General features: G+C 39.1%; 1 protein-coding gene across 1 annotated transcript in view; it reads right to left on the bottom strand.

The window, feature by feature from the left end:
* CNTNAP5 (contactin associated protein family member 5) overlaps window positions 1-22,270 on the bottom strand; it is an 870,373-nt gene that overhangs the window by 58,512 nt on the left and 789,591 nt on the right. The gene's annotated exons all lie outside the window — the stretch shown is intronic.

The following is a 22,270-nucleotide window of genomic DNA, read 5'->3' as shown; positions in this document are numbered from 1 at the left end:
GTGAGACAGAGAGAGACAGACAGAGAGAGAGAGACAGAGAGAGAGAGAATATTAGCTCACAGTGCAAAATGGCCACTTGGGAGAAATTTGTTAAGGGAAATAAAATTAAGCTAGATGGGAGGAATAAGTTCCAGTGTTCTATAGCTCTGTAGGATGACTAGAGTTAACAAAAGTGTATTGTATGTTGTTTCAGGTAGCTAGAAGGAGAATACCGAATGTTCCCAAAACAAACAAGTGATAAATGTGTGAGATAATGGTTGTGCTAACTACCCTTATCTGATCACTATACATATATGTATTGAAACATCTCTATGTACCTTATAAATATATACAAGTATTATATGTCAATTAAAAATAAAATTTAAAAAAATGTTTGAAAGACACTCTATATTTAAAAATTGCCATGGGGTAATAAGTTGTTGAGCCGCTACTTTATCTCAGACACTGTGACAGGCACTTTTCCTCATTTGATCCTTTCCCCAGCGTCACTGGCTGTGAGAGTTGAGCCAAGCAGCCCAACTGCATGCTGCTTGCTGTCCTTTTCTGTCTGTAGGGGTCATCTGGTCTGGAGTCACTGGAGTCCCACACACAAAATGGCAGGAGCTCTTCCCATGGACATACGTGGGAATGGAAAATAATTGGAATTGAGGAGCGATGTCATAAGCTGATGGCCATTGGGGAGAAAGGAGTATCTGCTCAAATTTGAGCTGAGAACAACTAAAGTAACTCTTTCTCATCCTTTCAAAGTTTCTCATATTCCCTCATCCCAAAGAAAAACTCCCTGAACGCTCTCAGCCTGCCCATCTTTCCCAGGCTGCCAACCCAGTAAGGCAAGAGGGTTGTGAGTAACCACCGTGTCCCTGACTGATCCCCAGTCCTCACCCAAGTATTTGAATACTTTTGCGGGGAGAGGGCAGAGACCATTTCAAATATAAGTTGCTACTCATAGAATTTCAGAATACATGCATGTGAAACAATAAATGAAGAATAGAAAAATGTAGTTTGGAGCTATGAGGCCATTGCCTAACACTTCTGAGGCCAGAAGGAGAAGCTCTCTATACCTGGTCCTGGTTTTCCTGGTTCATTCTCTTTCTGTGGTTCTGACCACTGCAGATTTCCGGATATTATTATTTTTGTTATTTCACTACTTAAAAAGTAATGGCTGCTCCCAACAGCAGCATATTTTGTGCAGACAGGAGCTGGTAGGGGCGAGTCACTGTGCAGATCCCGGGCAAGGTACCCCTCCTGCCCGTGGCAGGGAAAGGCCCATCTGGTGCACTGGTGGGCTGCTGGGCAGTATGCTCTTCCACACTTTTCTAAGAATCTGTGTCTCTTAACATTTAATTCAACCTCGTAAAATAAACCAGTGTGTGATAATTACGTGCCAGACATAGTGATCAACCCCCACATTCCTTAAGGCTGTTGAACTCTCTTAACATCTTACTGTTCTGGTAATTCATATTCACACACATATTCTTTACATATTTTTCCATTTTTGAAAACACTTTCATTTTATACATGTTTGCTGGCCTCCCTCTTGCCACCATTCCTCTTAGGACCTAGTAATCTCAGCAGAGATCCTATCTGCTGAAGTATTCTGAAGCTTCCCCCAATATCCAAGTTCGTGATAAAAAAAAAACACCTCAGCTAGTTCTTCCAAAGCCATACAAATATTTCACTCGCCTTCTTAGGAGCTTTGATGCAATCAGTGCCTCTTAAAGTATCCCTCCACCCGCGAATGTGATGTTCTGAAACCTCCCACTAACTCATTTCACATGACTCTTGGGGAAGCAAACTCACTCCATGACTTTTCAAAGTAAGTTTGACCCCATGAAAGGCTAACTTCCAGAAGGGATGTGGGTCAGAGCTGGGGGCTCATTAATCACCTCCCTGAGCATCTTCTTCAGTGGCTTTGTTAGGGAGCTAAGAGACATTTCCACCTCTTCAGCTGGGCACTCCAGTGGTTCAGATCACCATCAGCTTCTTGCCTGGCATTGCCATGTCTGCTTGTCTCTGGAGAATCCTGGGCCCAGAGTTATTCCCACTATCCTCAGTCCTTCCTCTACCCCTTCGGCTTGCTTCATCTGTGAGCTTCCATTTCCTCCCTGGAGTTTTCTGTCCCCATCCCCTTTCATTAGGTTGACGGCAATGATAGACATTGCAAGTTTATAATTCCACAGACAGTGAATTGTCAGAGGGAAGGTGTTGTCCCTAAGTCTAATAAAGCAAAGAATGAATTGAATATTCTGGCCATGAATGCGATGCAATTTCTCTGACATGCTGTAACGCATTTATTTTCTATTTGGTATCATTTTCTTGTTGTTTATATATTAACATTGCTACACTATAAAGGACATACATCATTTTTTGTTCATATAAACAGAGATAAGATGTTCACAATGTGGAAATTAACAATAAAAGAGATTTGAGCCTTGGCTTAAAATAAAACTTAGTTTAAAAATAAAACTGGGCTAGGTGTGGTGGATCACCTGAGGTCAGGAGTTCGAGACCAGCCTGGCCAATATGGTGAAACCCCATCTCTACAAAAAATACAAAAATTATCTGGGCATGGTGGCACATGCCTGTAATCCCAGCTACTCAGGAGACTGAGGCAGGAGAATCGCTTCAACCTGGGAGGTAGAGGTTGCAGTGAGTGGAGGTTGCGCCACTGCACTCCAGCCTGGGCGATAGAGCAAGATTCTGTCTCAAAAACTAATAATAATAGAATAAAATAAGTAAAAATAAAACTAATTTGAGCCTTAGTTGCTTCTGGAATAAATATGTATGAAAAGGAATAAACTTTTGTCACTAGCAACTACTCTCGAAGTTTTAAAGGTCCTATCCATGTTGGAGCACTCAAGTTAAATCTAGCTGCTTCTTCTTCTTCTTCTTCTTCTTCCCCGTATTCAGGCAAAATCATCATCATTATTTTTATATTTATTTATTTATTTATTTTTGAGATGGAGTCTCACTCTGCCACCCTGGCTGGAGTTCAGTGGCGTGATCTCGGCTCACTGCAACCTCCATCTCCTGGGTTCAAGTGATTCTCCTGCCTCAGCTTCTCAAGTAGCTGGGATTACAGGCTTGCACCACTACACCCAGCTATTTATTTATTTATTTATTTATTTTTGTATTTTTAGTAGACTTGTGGTTTCACCATCTTGGCGAGGCTGCTCTTGATCTCCCGACCTCAGATGATCCACCCGTCTCAGCCTCCCAAAGTGCTAAGACTACAGACATGAGCCACCATGCCTGGCCAGCATCATTATTTTTAGAAATAAACAACAGATATTATAAATGCTGTTTTTCTAAAAAATTGAAAAATCTATATTTAAAAAAGTACTTAAACACATGATAAGGAATCCTCTTAAAAGAACCGATGGTTTATCACACCCTGATAAGATCCCTTTTCACTTACTAGACATCGTTACACTCCTTGGCTTAGCACAGGTATTCCATCATGATTGAGCACCTACTCAACACTCCACTTTCATCTAGAATGCTTTTTCTCTTTAATTTTCTTCATTTTACTGCGGAAAAAACAGAGCTGCTGGGAAGTAAATAACTTTTCCTGTTCTCTGTAAATGATGAGGTCAGATTTAAAAACTAAATTCAACCGGTTCCAAAGAGCATGAGTTTCCCAAGGGCCACAACAGCCCGTGGTGATCACCATTGCCCAGAATGCCCTTCTCATTAGGTTGACTCTCCCATACTTCAGAATTCATCATAAGTTTCCCTCTCACAAGAAGCCCTCCCTGGCCTCTGTAAACTGCCCATAACTGATCCAATAGACCCTACCATCTCCTTTATTCTAACATGTACTGTGTTGTGTTGTCTACTTACTTGCCTAACTCGCGCAAATCAATAAAATCCTTGGGAGCCAGGACATATCTCATTGGTTCTTGGGTTTCTAGTTCCTGGCCCATGGTAAGCACCCAGTAAATTTGGAAAGAAGGGAAAAGAAAGAGAGAAACAACGGAAGAAAGGGAGAAAGAAAGGAGAGAAGGAAGGAAAGAAGGAAGGAAGCAAGGAAGGAAAGAAGGAAGGGAGAGAGGGAGGCAGGGAGGAAATAATTGAATAATTTGGTGGGTCTTAGAAATTTTTTTTTTTTCTTTTTTTGAGACAGAGTCTCACTCTGTCGCCCAGACTGGAGTGCAGTGGCACTATCTCGGCTCACTGCAAGCTCCGCCTCCCGGGTTCACACCATTCTCCTGCCTTAGCCTCCCGAGTAGCTGGGACTACAGGTGCCCACCACCATGCACGGCTAATTTTTTGTATTTTTAGTAGAGATGGGGTTTCACCATGTTAGCCAGGATGGTCTCGATCTCCTGACCTCGTGATCCGCCCACCTCGGCCTCCCAAGGTGCTGGGATTACAGGTGTGAGTCACCACACCCGTCCTATTTTTTTTTTTTTTATACTTTAAGTTCTAGGATACATGTGCACAATGTGCAGGTTTGTTACATATGTATACACGTGCCATGTTGGTGTGCTGCACCCACTAACTCATCATTTACATTAAGTATATCCCCTAATGCTATCCCTCCCTGCTCCCCCCACCCCACCACAGGCCCCAGTGTATGATGTTCCCCTTCTTGTGTCCAAGTGTTCCCATTGTTCAATTCCCACCTATGAGTGAGAACATGTGGCGTTAGGTTTTTTGTCCTTGGCGATAGTTTGCTGAGAATGATGGTTTCCAGCTTCATCCATGTCCCTACAAAGGACATGAACTCATCCTTTTTATGGCTGCATAGTATTCCATGGTGTATATGTGCCACATTTTCTTAATCCAGTCTATCATTGATGGACATTTGGGTTGGTTCTCAGTCTTTGCTATTGTGAATAGTGCTGCAATAAACATACGTGTGCATGTGTCTTTATAGCAGCATGATTTATAATCCTTTGGGTATATACCCAGTAATGGGATTGCTGGGTCAAATGGTATTTCCAGTTCTAGATCCTTGAGGAATTGCCACACTGTCTTCCACAATGGTTGAACTAGTTTATAGTCCCACCAGCAGTGTAAAAGTGTTCCTATTTCTCCACATCCTCTCCAGCACCTGTTGTTTCCTGACTTTTTAATGATCGCCATTCTAACTGGTGTGAGATGGTATCTCATTGTGGTTTTGATTTGCATTTCTCTGATGGCCAGTGATGGTGAGCATTTTTTCATGTGTTTTTTGGCTGCATAAATGTCTTCTTTTGAGAAGTGTCTGTTCATATCCTTCGCCCACTTGTTGACGGGGTTGTTTGTTTTTTTCTTGTAAATTTGTTTGAGTTCATTGTAGATTCTGGATATTAGCCCTTTGTCAGATGAGTAGATTGCAAAAATTTTCTCCCATTCTGTAGGTTTCCTGTTCATTCTGATGGTAGTTTCTTTTGCTGCGCAGAAGCTCTTTAGTTTAATTAGATCCCATTTGTCAATTTTGGCTTTTGTTGCCATTGCTTTTGGTGTTTTAGACACGAAGTCCTTGCCCATGCCTATGTCCTGAATGGTATTGCCTCAGTTTTCTTCTAGGGTTTTTATGGTTTTAGGTCTAACATTTATGTCTTTAATTCATCTTGAATTAATTTTTATATAAGGTGTAAGGAAGAGATCCAGTTTCAGCTTTCTTCATATGTCTAGCCAGTTTTTATTATTTCTTTTCTTCTACTAATTTTGGCTTTGAATTGTTCTTACTTTGCTGCTTCTTTAAAATGCATTGTTAGATAGTTTATTTGAAGTTTTCTCTGGTGATATGATTTAGTTTCTTTTTATTTTTTGTGTATCCATTGTATGCTTTTTGACTCAATGTTTCCATGAGGCTTGCAAATACTAACTTATAACCCATTACTTTAAGTATAACCCATTATTTAACTTGATTTTCACGATATTGATTCTTCCTATCCATGAGAATGGAATATTCTTCTATTTGCTTGTGTCCTCTTATTTCACTGAGCAGTGGCTTGTTCTCCTTGAAGAGATCTTTCACATCCCTTATAAGTTGGATTCCTAGGTATTTTATTCTCTTTGAAGCAATTGTGGATGGGAGTTAACTCATGATTTGGTTCTCTGACTGTCTGTTATTGGTGTATAAGAATGTTTGTGATTTTTGCACATTGATTTTGTATCCTGAGACTTTGCTGAAGTTGCTTATCAGCTTAAGGAGATTTTGGGCTGAGATGATGGGGTGTTCTAGATATACAGTCATGTCATCTGCAAACAGGTACAATTTGACTTCCTCTTTTCCTAATTGAATACCCTTTATTTCCTTCTCCTGCCTGATTGCCTTGGCCAGAACTTCCAACACTGTGTTGAATAGGAGTGGTGAAAGAGGGCATCCCAGTCTTGTGCCAGTTTTCAAAGGGAATGCTTCCAGTTTTTGCCCATTCAGTATGATATTGGCTGTGGGTTTGTCATAAATAGCTCTTATTATTTTGAGATATGTCCCATCAATACCTAATTTATTGAGAGTTTTTAGCATCAAGGGCTGTTGAAATTTTTAATATCTAAAAAATAATTTCTCTGGAACAGGACAACTCTCATAGTACTTATTTTCATTAAGTCCAGAGACCAATTCACTTGACTTGTTCTTATACACTGTCTCACCTAGAGTGTGTTATCCTTGAGTTGGGTGTATATGTTTTTGTTTTTGTGGTGTTTTTTTTTCATAAAGTGTCACTCTCGTTGCCCAGGCTGGAGTACAGTGGTGCGATCTCAGCTCACTGCAATCTCTGCCTCCCAGGTTCAAGCAATTCTGCCTCAGCCTCCTTATTGCAGGTGCTTGCCACTGTGCCCAGCTAACTATTCATTTTTTTTTCTTTTTTTTAGTGGAGACAGGGTTTCATCATGTTGGTCAGGCTGGACTTGAAATCCTGACCTCAGTTGATTCACCTGCCTCGGCCTCCCAAAGTGCTGGGATTACAGGCATGAGCTCCCCTGCCTGGCCTGAGTTGGGTGTATATGTATCTCGAAAATCCCAAGGGTGGCATGCCAAAGGAGCTTGCTAGAATCTGGTGGTCCTGTTGGAGTTGAGCAGTGTCTGCACTGGTTTAGCCTCCTTCTCACCTGCATCTGAGGCTGTAACACCTCAGAAAATTTACTCAGGTTTGGGCTCCCACCAACTGCCTGGAACCTGCTGACTGTTGCCTGTGTTTAGGGTTCCATCTCTTTTGCATGCACCTGAGATTGCCTTATATGCCGAGTCCAGTAGTTTTCAAATTTGTTTCCAATTGAAACACTGTATTCAAATGATGCGGACAGTGAAGGCTAGTACAGAAAAGAAAAAAATGTAGAGCTGCACGAGTTGAAGTGGGAGGGGTGCTTATGGGGAGGCTCACTGTCTCTTCCTCGTCACCCCATCTCCACCCCACAACTTCATTTGGCCAACACAATGCCTTGGTCTCCAAGGAGTACAGTGGAAACCATTTGCCATTTCAGAGAGAGCTTAGCCTACTGGGATTTGGTCACAGATCCCCAGGACAGCTTTTTGTATCACTCCTGTGAGCCCCATGAGCCACAGCCCAGAAACCAGTGCCTCCCTGCAGGTTTGACCCCTAGGACCTCATGCTCTAAGTATCCAGAGGTCAGATCTGACAAGCTTGCCATGGATATTTGGCCAGGCTTTAAGTTGATCAATGTTAGACTCTGTATACATCTAAGTAGACATAACTAGCTTCAAGAAAGAACCTCTCATGGAAGAGATACTACACTCCTCCTGAAGTAGGATATGTTGGATCTATTTCAAAGCACCTCTAGTACTCAGCCAAGGATCACCCAGTACCTTGTAGCAAGGCATTTTATTATTATTTATATCCTACTTTAAATTCAGCTACACATGACAGGGGGATGACGGACCAGGAACTCAGGGTCTAAAAGTCCAAATAAAATGCTCAACATCACTAATGATCAGGGAAATGCAAGTCAAAACAACATTGCGATATTACCCTACTCCTGCAAGAATGGCCAAAATCAAAAAATCAAAAAATAATAGATAATGGCATGGATGCAGTGAAAAGGGAAAACTTCTACACTGCTGGTGGGAATGTAAACTAGTACAACCGTTGTAGAAAACAGTGTGGAGATTCCTTAAAGAACTAAAAGTAGAACTACCATTTGATCCAGCAATCCCACTACTGGGTATCTACACAGGAAAGTAAGTCATTATACAAGAAAGATACTTGCACACGCATGTTTATAGCAGTGATATTTGCAACTGCAAAAATATGGAACCAGCCCAAATGCCCATCAATCAACTAGCAGATTAAGAAATTGTGGTATGTGTGCATGTGTATAGGTATATATTCTTTATCAACTAGTAGATAAAGAAATTGTATATATACACATAAGTATATGTATATATATATATACACACACACACCCCACAATTTCTTTATTTTTTTATACACACACACACACAAACACACACACACAAACACACACACACACAAACACACACACACACACACACCATGGACTATTACTCAGCCATAAGAAGGAACAAATAAATGGCATTCGCATCAACGTGGATGGAACTGGAGACCCTTATTCTAAGTGAAGTAACTCAGCAATGGAAAACCAAACATTGTAAGTTCTCACTCATAAGTGGGAGCTAAGCTATGAGATGCAAAGGCATAAGAATGATACAATGGACTTTGGGGACTCAAGGGTAAGGGTGAAAGGGGGGTGAGGGATAAAAGACTATAAATTGGGTTCAGTGTACACTGCTTGGGTGACGGTTGCAGCAAAATCTCAGAAATCACCACTAAAGAACTTATTCATGTAACCAAATACCAACTGTTCCCCAAAAACCTATGAAAATAAACATTTTGAAAAATAAAATAAAATTACATTAATTAAATTAAAAAGTTCAAATATCTAATTCAGTATCTTGAGCTGGGACTTAGGGTAAAGACTCTCATACGTTGGTTGCACAAGAACATAATTTTTCTGTTTTACCTTTTCTCACCATTCTACTCTTCCTACTCTAATCTGTTTTCCACACTTTTATTAATATGAATATTATAACACATATTTGGCCATATGACTCTAGTGCCTAAAAAACTCCAAGGTGGCTGGGCACAATGGCTCATGCCTGCAATCCCAGCACTTTGGGAGGCTGAGGTGGGCAGATCACTTGAGGTCAGGAGTTCGAGCCTGACCAACATGGCGAAACCCTGCCTCTGCTGAAAATATAAAAATTAGCCGAGCGTGGTGGCACATGCCTGTAATCTCAGCTACTTGGAAGGCTGAGACAGGACAATTGCTTGAACCTGGCAGGTGGAGGTTGCAGTGAGCCAAGATTGTGCCATTGCACTCTAGCTTGGTCAACAAGAGCAAAACTCTGTCAAAAAAAAAAAAAAAAAAAAAAAAAAGCAAAAGCCCAAGGCTTTCTAACTCTATATGAGAAATTCCAACTTCTTACCATGACATTCAATGTCCTTTCTTACCTTTCCAACTTTATTATGTATGTATTGTTATATCTTAGTCACATACCTGAACACACAGTATCCCTCCAAATGCTTTTCCTTGCCTCTGCACATTGTTATGTTTTTGTTTTATCTTGTTTCTGTTTTCCCCTTAGCTGAAAACACCTACTTGCCTCCTAATATGTCTGGCAAGCTCCTCCTCATTATTTAAGACCCAGTCCATGTGACCCAGTTCCCCACTTAACCCAAAGACTAATAACATCTTTCTTTTCACCATATTGCCACTCTGGTCATGTAGAATACAAATCTCAATTTATCAAGACTCTTTTGTCTTTCTCATCCTCTTGAATCTAAGCTCCCCTAGGAGGAATTGTTGCTTATTCATCTTTGTGTCTAAAGAGAATAACATGGGACATGCTATCTTAAATCTCCAGAAGGCATTTGTTGAATAAAATAGCCACTATGGAGAATGTTATCAACACTTCCCCCAAATTATAAACTAACATTTATTCAATGCCTGCTGGTGTAAGACACTAGAGAAACAAATGGCTATAATGCTATAGTTCTATCTTCAAAGACCTTATAATCTAGTTGAAGGAGACAAAAGCAACAGTCACACTGGCTGATCTGATGTGCCTACTCTGTATTAGGCACCTAACCTGGTACTAAAGATAGGTTTTTCATTAAATCCTCAGATTAAAAAATGGAATTTTACAGAGGTATAAAAACTCCACAAGTAAAACTGTAATGAGAATATTCATAACGAAATGGGATTTAAACCGAGGAGTGCAGATGTATATAAAGTATGTGCCCTTTCCACTATGTCATGCTACCTCAAAAGAGATGTGTGGCAGCATAGAAGGATGAGTGGATGGATAGAAGAATGGACGTATAAGCAGAGGGAAAGGGAGAAGCTTTGATCAGTGCTACGGAATACATGTTTTGTGAATTCAAAATCAATAAGCGGTTATAAGGGTTGAGGTACATCCACATGAAAGTTCACTGCAGTACTATTCGCAATAGCAAAGACATGGAATCATCACAAAAGCCCATCAATGACAGATTGGATAAAGTAAATATGGTATATAGACACCATGAAATACTATGCAGTCATAAAAAAGAATGAGATCATGTCTTTTGTGGGAACAGGGATGGAGCTGGAAGCCATTACCCCTAGCAAACGAATGCAGGAACAGAAAACCAAATACCTCATGTTCTCACTTGTAAGTAGGAGCTAAATGATGAGAACTCATGGACTCAAAGAGGGGAACAAAAGATGCCAGGGCCTACGTGAGGATGGAGGTTAGGAGGAGGGAGAGGATCAAGAAAACAACTATTGGATACTAGGCTTAGTACCTGGGTGACAAAATAATCTGTACAACAAACCTCTGTGACATGAGTTGAACTGTGTAACAAACCTCAACGTATACCCCTGAATCTAAAATAAAAGTTAAAAAAAATGCGTGGAGGTAATCAGAAAGAGTTTGTCTGGGAAGAAGTTTTGTAGAAGCAAGATAGAACTTAGTTTGGAAAACAAAAAGTGATATACTATTAACTATGATGTAAACAGAGTGATGTAGCTGGATCTCACTGCACCTGAAGCTGTAGAACTGTAGGACAGTGGAGCTGATGAGAACCTTAGCAGCCATTTGCATAACCAACCTCATGATTTTGAAAAGTAGGGAAACTGTGACCCCACAAAAGGAATGGGAACTTGGAATGAAATGGTAAAGAAAGAGACCACAGTGGCAAGGAATGCCAAGGAAATTTTACCTGTTTCTGTAAAGAGGAATTCCATTAGGAGCAGCAAACACATGTGTGACACAAAGTGATATTTAAGAATGTTAGCCTGGGTGCCACAATGTACATATAAGATCTAAAGGGAAAGACACAAAGCACTACGGCCCTCACATCATCAAAGGGATGACTGATCCAGACTCTGGACCACCACTGAGGGATAAGAGTTCGCTCTCATTCTCCCTTTACTACGGCATTGCTAGTTTCTTGCTTTACCATTTCACTTTGAAAGAGCAGGCTCTTCTCCATGTTGATTCTTTTCTATCCCACATCAGTTCATGTCAATCCTAGACTTAGACAGCTTCCTATGCATCTTTCAGTTTCTGCTAACCAGATTGTCCTCACCAAAAACTCCCCTTTTAGTTTTTACCACCTCACATAATGGCACCCCTCTGTGCTGGCTGCTCAGGTTAAAATTCTAGGAGCCATACTTGTTTCTTTTGTTTCATTTTCCTAACCAGAAACCCTATACATGTGCCCCAAACCAAGTCATTGACAGCCCTCTCTGGTCTCTACTAAATACATTGTGCATCTTTGCACTTCTTTCCAGGTCTGCACCGTGCCGCAAGGCAGTCAGTCCATCACCAGCTCTCACTTGAACAACTACAACACATCCGAACTTGTCTCCCAGATTCCAGCCTCACCTCCTCATTCTCCCACACCCATCCATTCCCTACACAGCAGTCAAAATAAGCATTTACACTATAAACCAGATGCCACTACTTAAAATGTTTAATGATTCTCCAGTGTACTTAGAATAAAATCCAAATTCTTTGACATGGTCTGCAAGAAACTATATCATATTCCCTTGTACCTCTTTGGTCTCATTTCATTCCACACTTGCCCTCACCCACTAAGCTCCAACTACTACTGACCTACTTTATGTTCCCCTAATGTGCCAGCTCACTCCTTCTTTGGAGACTTTATTCCTGCTGTTCTCTGCACCTAGAATGCTCCTGTTACAGATCTGTGCCAGGAAGCCCCTCCTTATTCACATCTTAGGTCCCATGAGAGCCACACAATAATGTCTCCATATCCATGCACACCACTTCAGCACCTCCATCTAACTGTTTTTCAAGCTGTCAGTCATAATTGATTAGTGCATCATGGACTCAATATCAGACTTCAGTATTTGTTAGTACCAATAATTGCAAACCCTCCGTAATTGCAACTGTAGGAATTTTGTTTTCTGACTACAATCTCTTCCCTTTCTAATTCCCTTCCTCTAATGACTGTACTTCTCCAATACTTAGTGTAAGGGTTAATCTCACCATCTACTCAGAGCTCTTAACTCCTTTGTGTCCTCTCCTCTCTCCTTCCCCAGCTCATATTGTCTGGTCCATCACTATCCTCTCATTTACAGCCTCAAGTCCCTTGGCCCATTCTTGCTTCTTGAAAGTGGATATTTGTTTGTCCGAAAAATGCCTGCTTACTCTACTTTTGAATGGTTTATCTGGTGGAAGAAAACACAAACCATGCACACTGTTTATAAGCCACTTTATATCCAGGACTGCCAACTTCATGTGGGCCTTTCCCCCTCCTCTTAATCTCAGCTTCTTTCTCCTATCCATTCACCTGTTGGCTAAGGCGACCATATAATGCCTTCTCTTCATTTCTGCCTTCTCCTTCCTCACTCTCAGCTAATAATCTTGTCTCCATCTTCTCAAAGATAACTGAAACATTTGTAAAAGTACCACAAAGTCCTGCCCCCACATTTACTGACGTGTCAATAGCTGAACCCCTATGCGCTGACTTTCCTTTTATTAATTTAGATGAATTATCCTCGTTTTTTATCTGATGCCAACGTATTCTTTCCTTCTCATCGTTATCACCTTGTAAAGACACTACTGAGGCAATACCCGATTCCTTTACAATTCTCTTTAAAATTTGATTCCTTCTGCTATATAATTCCCATTGCATTTTTTGTATCTAAAAGGAAACTTCTGCAACTTTCTTTCTTTTTTTGGATGGAGTTTCTCTTTTGTTGCCCAGGCTGGAGTGCAATGGCAAGGTCTTGGCTTACTGTAACCTCTGCCTCCAGGGTTCAAGCTATTCTCCTGCCTCAGCCTCCCTAGTAGCTGGGATTACAGGCACCTGTCACCACACTCAGCTGATTTTTGTAGAGATGGGGTTTCACCATGTTGGCCAGCCTGGTCTCGAACTCCTGACCTCAGGTGGCCCACCTGCCTCGGCCTCCCAAAGTGTTGGAATTCCAGGCATGAGCCATTGCGCCCGGCCTGCAACTCTTTTAATGTTAGCTAATGTCACATTTCTCTGCTCCCTGCTGGTTTACAGTAAAACTTTTAAGGCGTTATCTATACTTTCTCTAATGCCTCTTTTTAATTTACTTTTGAAACTTACTCCAGTCAGATTTTAACCCTAAGCTACCACCAAAACTTTCATTTTATTATTACTTCACCAATGAACTGTATGTTGATAAATCGAATTTTCCTTTCATAATCAGTATCTTATTTTTATTAGTATTCAATACAGTCACATTCTTTTCTTTCTAAAATGCTTCAATTTCCTAATATTTTTCTCTCCTAGTTTCCTTCCTACTTGACTGGTCATTCATTCTCTCTCTCCATGGTGATTTCTCGATGTCACCTTGCTTTCTTCATGTTAAAGTCCCCGGGCTCGGTCTAGGAACTTCTCTATCAATACTCACTGCCTTCACAATCTCATCCAGTGCTGTGGTTCCATTTACCATCTGTTTCGTCTCCTGGGCTACTGTAATAATAGAAATTTGGAGGCTGGAAGTTTGAAACAGAAATATCAGCAGGTCCACTTGTCCTCTAATGGTTCAAGGGGAGGATGCTTTCTTGTCTCTTTTCAGCTTCTGGTAGCTCCTGACAATCCTTATTGTTCTTTGGTGTGCATTGCTCCAATCTCTGCTTCTATCCTCATGTCACATGGCCGTCTTCCCTCTGTGTGTCCCTATTTGTCTCTGTGTCTCTCTATCCGCATCTCATTTTCCTTAAAAAGACACCAGTCATTGGATTTAGAACCCATTTTATCCAGTATGACTTCATTTTAACTTAATTTATTACATCCGTTAAGACCTTATTTTACAAATAAGTAAAATCCTCAGTTCCAGGTGGGCATGAATTTGGGGGAAACAAAATTAGTGACCTATTTTTACTGTTATTACCAATATCATTAAAATATCGTTGGTTGCCCATTTTGTTCTAGGAACTATCTCAAATGCATTTCATATATTTCATCCTTCAATCTGAAAAATATGGCCTACTCATAATTAACTTTACGCTAATTTTACACATGGGACAACTGTAGGTCTGTTTAATTGGGTTGGACATTTAAATATTGGCCATTTCACACAGTTCTTCCCTCTAATTTGGCTGTGGCCTACAATTTTCCTGAAGGTTAGCAGCCATACTTGACATCCTTCCTTAGCCCCCATCATAGAAAATAAAAACATTTAATGAAAATTATTTAAATAAACACATATGATAATCCCACTCAGTTAGGCATCACAGAGCAAAAGACTAAAATACAATTTGTGACCATTCTGAGGCCAAGCTTCATTGTCAAGAACTTGTCCTGGAACCATTGCATGTACAATCGAATGTTAAATGTGTATGACGCTGATGAAATAAATTGTAGAAGACACAAATAAATTAATAGAGAGCCCACATTCATAGATTAGAAGAATCATTATTCTTAAAATGTCCATACCACCCCCAAATGAGCTACAAATTCAATGCAGTTCTTATTAAAATTCCAATTGTATATTTCAAAGCAATAGAAAAACAATTCTAGAGTTCATATGGAATCAAAAAAGATCCCAAATAGCAAAAGGAATTTTGAGAAAGAACAACAAGGCTGGAGGCATCACACTTCATAATTTCTAGCTATATTACAAAACTATAGTGATCAAAAGCTTATATTATCCACACTGAATTCCTAATTAGAAACAAAAACAAAACAAAACAAAAAAATAGTATGGTACTGGCATCAAAACAGACACATAGAATAAAGTAATAGAGGAGAGATCCCAGAAATAAACCTATACATTTGTGATCAACTAAACTTTGATAAGAACAGCAAGAATACACAATGTAAAAAAAGACAACCTCTTTAATAAATGGTGTTGGAAAAGATAGATACACACATACAAATGTATTAAGTTGGATCCACGTACAAAAATTTACTTGAAAATAAAGAGTTAAATATAAGATCTGAAACCATAAAACTCCTAGAAGAAAACATGGAGGAAAAACTCTTTAATATTAGTCTTGGCAATATTTTTTCTTTATATGACACCAAAAGAATACACAGCAAAAACCAAAATAAATAAATGAGACCACATCACACTAAGAAGTTTCTGCACAATATAAGAAACAGTTGAAAAAATGAAAACGTGACCTAGAGAATGGGAAAAAATATTTGCACTACAGATCTGGCAGGGATTTAATATCCAAAATATGTAAAGAACTCAACTCAATAGCAAAGAATAAACAATGACAAAAGTGAGCAAAAGTTCTGGATAGATATTTTTCAAAGAAAACATACAATGACCAACAGATCTACAAAATGGTGCTCAATATCGCTACTCATCAGAGAAATGCAGATTAAGACCACAATAAGATATCACCTCACACCTGTTAGGATGGTTATTATCAAAAAGACAATAGGTAACAAGTATTGGCAAGGGTGTGGAGAAAAGCGAACCCTTGTACGCTGTTGGTGGGAACATATACTGGTATGGCACTTATGGAAAACAGTTTGAAGACTCTTCAACAAATTAAAAAGAGAACTACTATATGATCCATCAATCCTACTTCTGGATATATATCCCAAAGAAATGAAATCAGTACCTCAAAGAGATATTTGCACCTCATGTATATTTCAACATTATTCAGAGTAGCCAAGATACAGAAATGACCAGAGTGTTCATTGAGAGATTAGTGAGTAAAGAAAACGTGGTATATTATTTAGCCACAGGAAATAATAAAAATACTTTAATTCTCAGTAACATGGATGATATTGGAAGACATAATGCAAAGTGAAATAAGCCAGACACAGAGAGACAGACACTGTATGTTCTTACTTACATGTGGAATCCAAAAAGGTAGAAATCATAGAAGCAGAAGGTAGAATAGTGGTTTCCAGGGACTGGGGTTTGGGGAAATGAGAGGATATTGGTCAAATTTTCAATTACAAAGTGAACAAGTTCAGGCAATCTAATGTAAAGCATGGGTGGTGATAGATGTGTTTTTTTGATTGTGGTAACCATTACCCAGTGTTTATGTGTATCAACCCATCACATTGTACATCTTGAATGTATTCAATCCTTATTAGTCAAGTAAACATTTTTTTAAATGCAATGATATGACTCCAAGTTTTTTTAAAAATAAATATTTTTAAGCTTTTTGGAAAAAGAGACACTTTATGCTTAAAAATTATAAATTCTATGGAAAATAAAGCCAATTTTTACGACAAAAGTAAACATTAAGGTTATTTGCCATAATTTCCATCTTAAGCAAGGTAAGAAAAGATTAGAACAGAAAAGAATTTGATATCCTCAAGAGAATATTCTCGAGAATTAAGATGTCAGATAGCAGGCAGGACTAGCTTGCAGCCGCCACTTGGAGGGACAGAGCAGTGTGTGGAGACTCACGTCATAAACTTTTGCTCCAAGAACTACCACAGGAACGTACAAGGAAAGCTAAGAGAACCCACAGACCCTTTGAAGGAACTGGATCACCACTGCAGGGTCCCTGAGATACCAAAAACCTGTAAGTCGGCTTGCTTTCTCTGCTGGGAAACTCATAGTCTGGGGCAAGTTCTCAGCCCTGGTCTCTGGCTGCCTGGATATAGACTCGATGCTGTTGGAGGGGCACAATGAAAGTTAGACCCGCCTTTAGGACTATGGACTACATGGGAGTGGGGTGAGGCCTGTGACTGCCTGCTTTCCCCCACTTCCCTGGTGACCTGTATGATTCAGCAGAGGTAGCCATAATCCCCCTGGGAATATAACTCCATTGGACTCGAAGTCACACCCACATCCTCCACAGCAGCTGAAGCAAGCCCTGCCCAAAGAAAGGCTGAACTCAGAAAGCCCTGCCCCTACCTGGTGGTCTTTCTCTGCCCATCCTTGTAGTGAAAGACAAAGGTCAGAAGCTTTTGGGAGCTCTATGGCCCTGCTCCCCACCTGAAAAACCTGAATACTCAACCAGGTGTTCCTAAGGCAAGAATGCATCCTCCTTATAGGGCCACATTTGATGCATTCTTAAAAGTGCTGCCTCCTGGCTGGAGGCCAACCAACATGCAACCTGCACTCTAAACAAAAACACAACCAAAGACCCTCACAGAGTCCACTTCATTCCCCTGCTACCTCCACTGCAGCAGTTGCTGTTATCCACAGCTGCAAGATCAGAAGGCAAATCATATCACAGGACTCTTTGCAGAAGCTCTCCAACACCAATGCAGAGCCCAGTAGCTCTACTGCGTGGCTAGACCCAGAAGAGCAAAAACAACCACTACAGTTTGGCTCTCAGTAAGTCCCATTCCTAGGGGAAGGGGGAGAACACCCCATCAAAGGAGAACCCCATGAATGAAAAATTCTTAACACTAGCCCTTGAATCCCATATCTTCCCTCTGACATAGTCTACCCAAATGAGAAGGAATCAGTAAAACAATTAAGGCATTATGATACAACAAGTTTCTTTAACACCCCCAAAAGATCATACCAGCTCACCAGCAATGGATCCAAACCAAGAGGGAATCTCTGAATTGCCACAAAAAGAACTCAGAAGGTCAATTTTTAAGCTAATCAAGGAGGCATCAGAGAAAGGTGAGGTCCAAATTAAAGAAATCAAAAACCTGATACAGGATATGAAAGAGAAATTCCTGTGAAATAGACAATAAAATAAAAACAATTACAACTCCTGGAAATGAAGGACACACTTAGAGAAATGCACTGGAAAGTCTCAGCAGTCCAATCAAACAAGCGGGAGAAAGACCTTCACAGCTCACAGACAAGGCTGTGAAATTAACCCAATTCAACAAAGACAAAAAAATTTTTTTTAAATGAACAAAGCCACCAATGAAATCAAGATGAAAATTCTAAAAATTCTTTGAACTGAACCATAATAGTGACAATATTTATCAAAACCTCTGGGATACAGCAAAAGTGGTGCTAAGAGGAAAGTTTATGGCATTAAATGTCTACATTAAAAAGTCCAAAGGAGCAAAAATAGGCAATCTAAGGTCACGTCTCATGGAACTGATAAAACAAGAACAATCTAAGCCCAAAGCCAGCAGAAGAAAAGAAATAACAAAGATCAGAGTAGAACTGAATGAAATTGAAACAACAACAACAACAACAAAAATGACAAAATACAGAAGATAGATGAAAAAAAAAAAAGCTGGTTCTTTGAAAAGATAAATAAAATTGATAGACCATTAGCAAGATTAACCAAGAAAGGAAGAGAGAAGATCCAAATAAGCTCAATTAGAAATGAAACAGGAGGTATTACTACTGACAACACAAAAATACAAAAGATTATTAAAGGTTATTATGAACACCTTTATGCACATAAACTAGAGAACCTGGAGGAGATGGATACATTCCTGGAAATACACAACCCTCCTAGATTAAATGATAAAGGTATAAAATCTCTGAACAGACCAATAACAAGCAGTGAGATTGAAATGGTAATACAAAGATAGCCACCAAAATAAAAGGCCAGGACCAGGTGGATTCACAGTTTAATTCTATCATTAATTCAAAGAAGAATTGGTACCAATCCTATAGACACTATTCCAAAAGATAGAGAAAGAAGGCATCCTTCCTAAATCACTCTGTGAAGCCATTATCACCCTAGTACAAAAACCAGGGAAGGAAATAGCCAAAAAAAAAAAAAAAAAAAAATACTACAGACCAATATCCCCAATGAACATAGATGCAAAAATCTTTAACAAAATACTAGCCAACCAAATTCAACAACATATCAAAAAGATAATCCACCATGATCAAGTAGATTTCATACCAGGAATGCAGGGATGGTTTAACAGACATAAGTCAATAAATGTGATACAACATATAAACAAAATTAAAAACAAAAATCACAAGATGATCTCAATAGATGCAGAAAAAAAGTATTAGAAAAAAGCCGGTATCACTTTATGATTAAAACCCTCAGCAAAATGGGCATAAAGGAGACATACCTTAAAGTAATAAAAGCCATCTATGACAAAGCCACAGCCAATATTATAATGAATGAGGAAAAATTGAAAGTATTCTCCCTGAGAACTGGAACAAGACAAGGACGCCCACTTTTACCACTTCTATTTAACATAGTAATGGAAGTCCTAGCCACAGCAATCAGACAAGAGAAAGAAATAAAGGGCATCCAAATTGGTAAGAGGAAATCAAACTGTCACTGTCACTATTTGCTGATGATATGGTTGTATACCTAGAAAACTCTAAAGACTCATCCAAAAAGCTCCCATAATTGGTAAATAAATTCAGCAAAGTTTCAGGATACAAAATTAATGTACACAAATCAGTAGCTCTGCTACTCTGCTGTAGACCAACAGAAGCTGAAAATCAAATCAAAATCTCAACCCATTTCACATTAGTGGAAAAAAAAATTTTAAAAACCACTACAAGGAAAACTACAAAACACTGCTGAAAGAAGTCATAGACAAAACAAACAAATGGAAACACATCCCATGCTCACGGATGGGTAGAATCAATATTGTGAAAATGACCATAGTGCCAAAAACAATGTACAAATTCAATACAATTCCCATCAAAACACCACCATCATTATAAAAAACAATCCTAAAATTCAGATGGAACCAAAAAATAGCCCGCATAGGCAAAGCAAGACTAAGCAAAAAGAACAAATATGGAGGCATCACATTACCTGACTTAAAATTATACTATTAGGCCATAGTCACCAAAACTGCTTTGTACTAGTACAGAAATAGGCACATAGACTAATGGAACAGAATAGAGAACCTGGAAATAAAGCCAGATATTTACGGCCAACTGATCTTCAACAAAGCAAACAAAAACATAAAGTGGGGAAAGGACACCCTATTCAACAAATTGTGTTGGGATAATTGTCAAGCCCCATGTAAAAGAATGAAACTGGATCCTCCATCTCTCATCTTATACAAAAATCAACTCAAGATGGATCAAAGACTTAAATCTAAGACCTAAAGCCATAAAGATTCTAGAAGATAACATTGAAAAAAACTCTTCTAGACATTAGCTTAGACAAAGACTTCATGATCAAGAACCCCAAAGCAAATGCAAGAAAAACAAAGATAAATATGCAAACAGGACTTAATTAAACTAAAAACTTCTACACAGCAAAAGAAATAATCAGCAGAGTTAACAGAAAACCCAGAGTGGGAGAAAATATTCACAATCTATACATCTGAAAAAGGACTAATATCCAGAATCTACAATGAACTCAAACAAATTAGCAATGAAAGAACAGCCAATCTCATCAAAAAGTGGGCTAAGGTCATGATTAGGCAATTCTCAAAAGGAAATATACAAATAGACAAAAAGCATACAGAAAACTACTCAACATAACTAATTATCAGGGAAATGTAAATCAAAACCACAATGAGATATCACCTCACTCCTGCAATAGCCATAATCAAAACATCAAAAAATTATAGCTGTTAGCATGGATGCAGTGAACAGGGAACACTCCTACACTGTTGGTAGGAGTGTAAACCAGTGCAACCGCTATGAAAAACAATGTAGAAATTCCTTAAAGAACTAAAAGTAGATCTACAGTTAGATTCAGCAATCCCAGTATCTACACAGAGGAAAAGAATTCATTATATGAAAAAGATACTTGCACATGCATGTTTGTAGCAGCAAAATTTGCAATTGCAAAAATATGGAACCAGCCCAAATGCTCATCAATCAACGAGTGGATAAGGGATATTACTCAGCCATAAAAAGTCATTATATGAAAAAGATACTTGCATGTGTATGTTTATAGCAGCAAAATTTGCAATAGCAAAAATACAGAACCAGCCCAAATGCTCATCGATCAACGAGTGGATAAGGAATACTACTCAGCCATAAAAAGGAACAAATTAATGGTATTTACAGCAACCTAAATGCCTGGATGGAATTGGAAACTATTATTATAAGTGAAGTAACTCTGGAATGAAAAACCAAACATTGTATGTTCTCACTTATAAGTGGGAGCTAAGCTATGATGATGCAAAGGCATAAGAATGATACAGTGGACTTTGGGGACTCAGGAAAGGGTGGGGGGCATAGTGAGGAATAAAATGGTACATATTGGGTACCATGTACAATGCTTGTGTGATGTGTGCACCAAAATCTCGGAAATCACCACTAAAGAAATTATTCATGTAACCAAACACCACCTGTTCCCCCAAAACCTACTGAAATTTAAAAAAAAAATTAAAAAGAGAGAGAATATTCTCAGCTTTTTGAGAATTTCTCATGAGGCAGTAACTGCACTGCACTGAGCATTTTCAGATCCACTCAACTATGATGGTTTTCTAGGGCTCGATTCATTTCTTATTCAAAAACAACCTTGAAAACTCTCAAAGGAAGTAGTAAACAGGTACCAAATCCCCAAACTATTCAGTGATGGGTTCTGGTTTACTTGATTCAGCTCTGTTCTAAGCACTTTAATAAGCAACAATTATCTTCTTCTATTTCAGTGCTTCTGTTTACGTTTGCACAAAATATTCTACAACCTGTCTTACCTTTAATTCAAAATGCATTTGCATAGAAAAAGAGTCCCATTACTGGGAATGAATATAGACCAACTGCTACTCTTCCATGGGACTCTGTTCTGACAGGTTTCCTTACTGTATGCTTCACTGAATGGCAGCCCTTTTTCAAGGAAATAAAAATACATGAAATTATGAAATCAGGAGTTTCTTTAATTTATATTTTTCAGTTCATATATACAAGCAAAATCAAACAGGTTCCTTGGTTCAGGCCTGCCCTTTGAATTCAGTCTCTGTTGCATGTGTAAAAGGTACACTCCACAAAACTCCATGGGAGAAACTGACCGATGTTTTAT

The sequence above is a fragment of the Gorilla gorilla genome, chromosome 11 (assembly GCF_029281585.2).
Source record: "Gorilla gorilla gorilla isolate KB3781 chromosome 11, NHGRI_mGorGor1-v2.1_pri, whole genome shotgun sequence".
NCBI classification, from domain to species: Eukaryota; Metazoa; Chordata; class Mammalia; order Primates; family Hominidae; genus Gorilla; species Gorilla gorilla.
The sequence above is the reverse complement of the archived record's forward strand: the minus strand, read 5'-3'. Positions and strand labels throughout refer to the sequence as shown.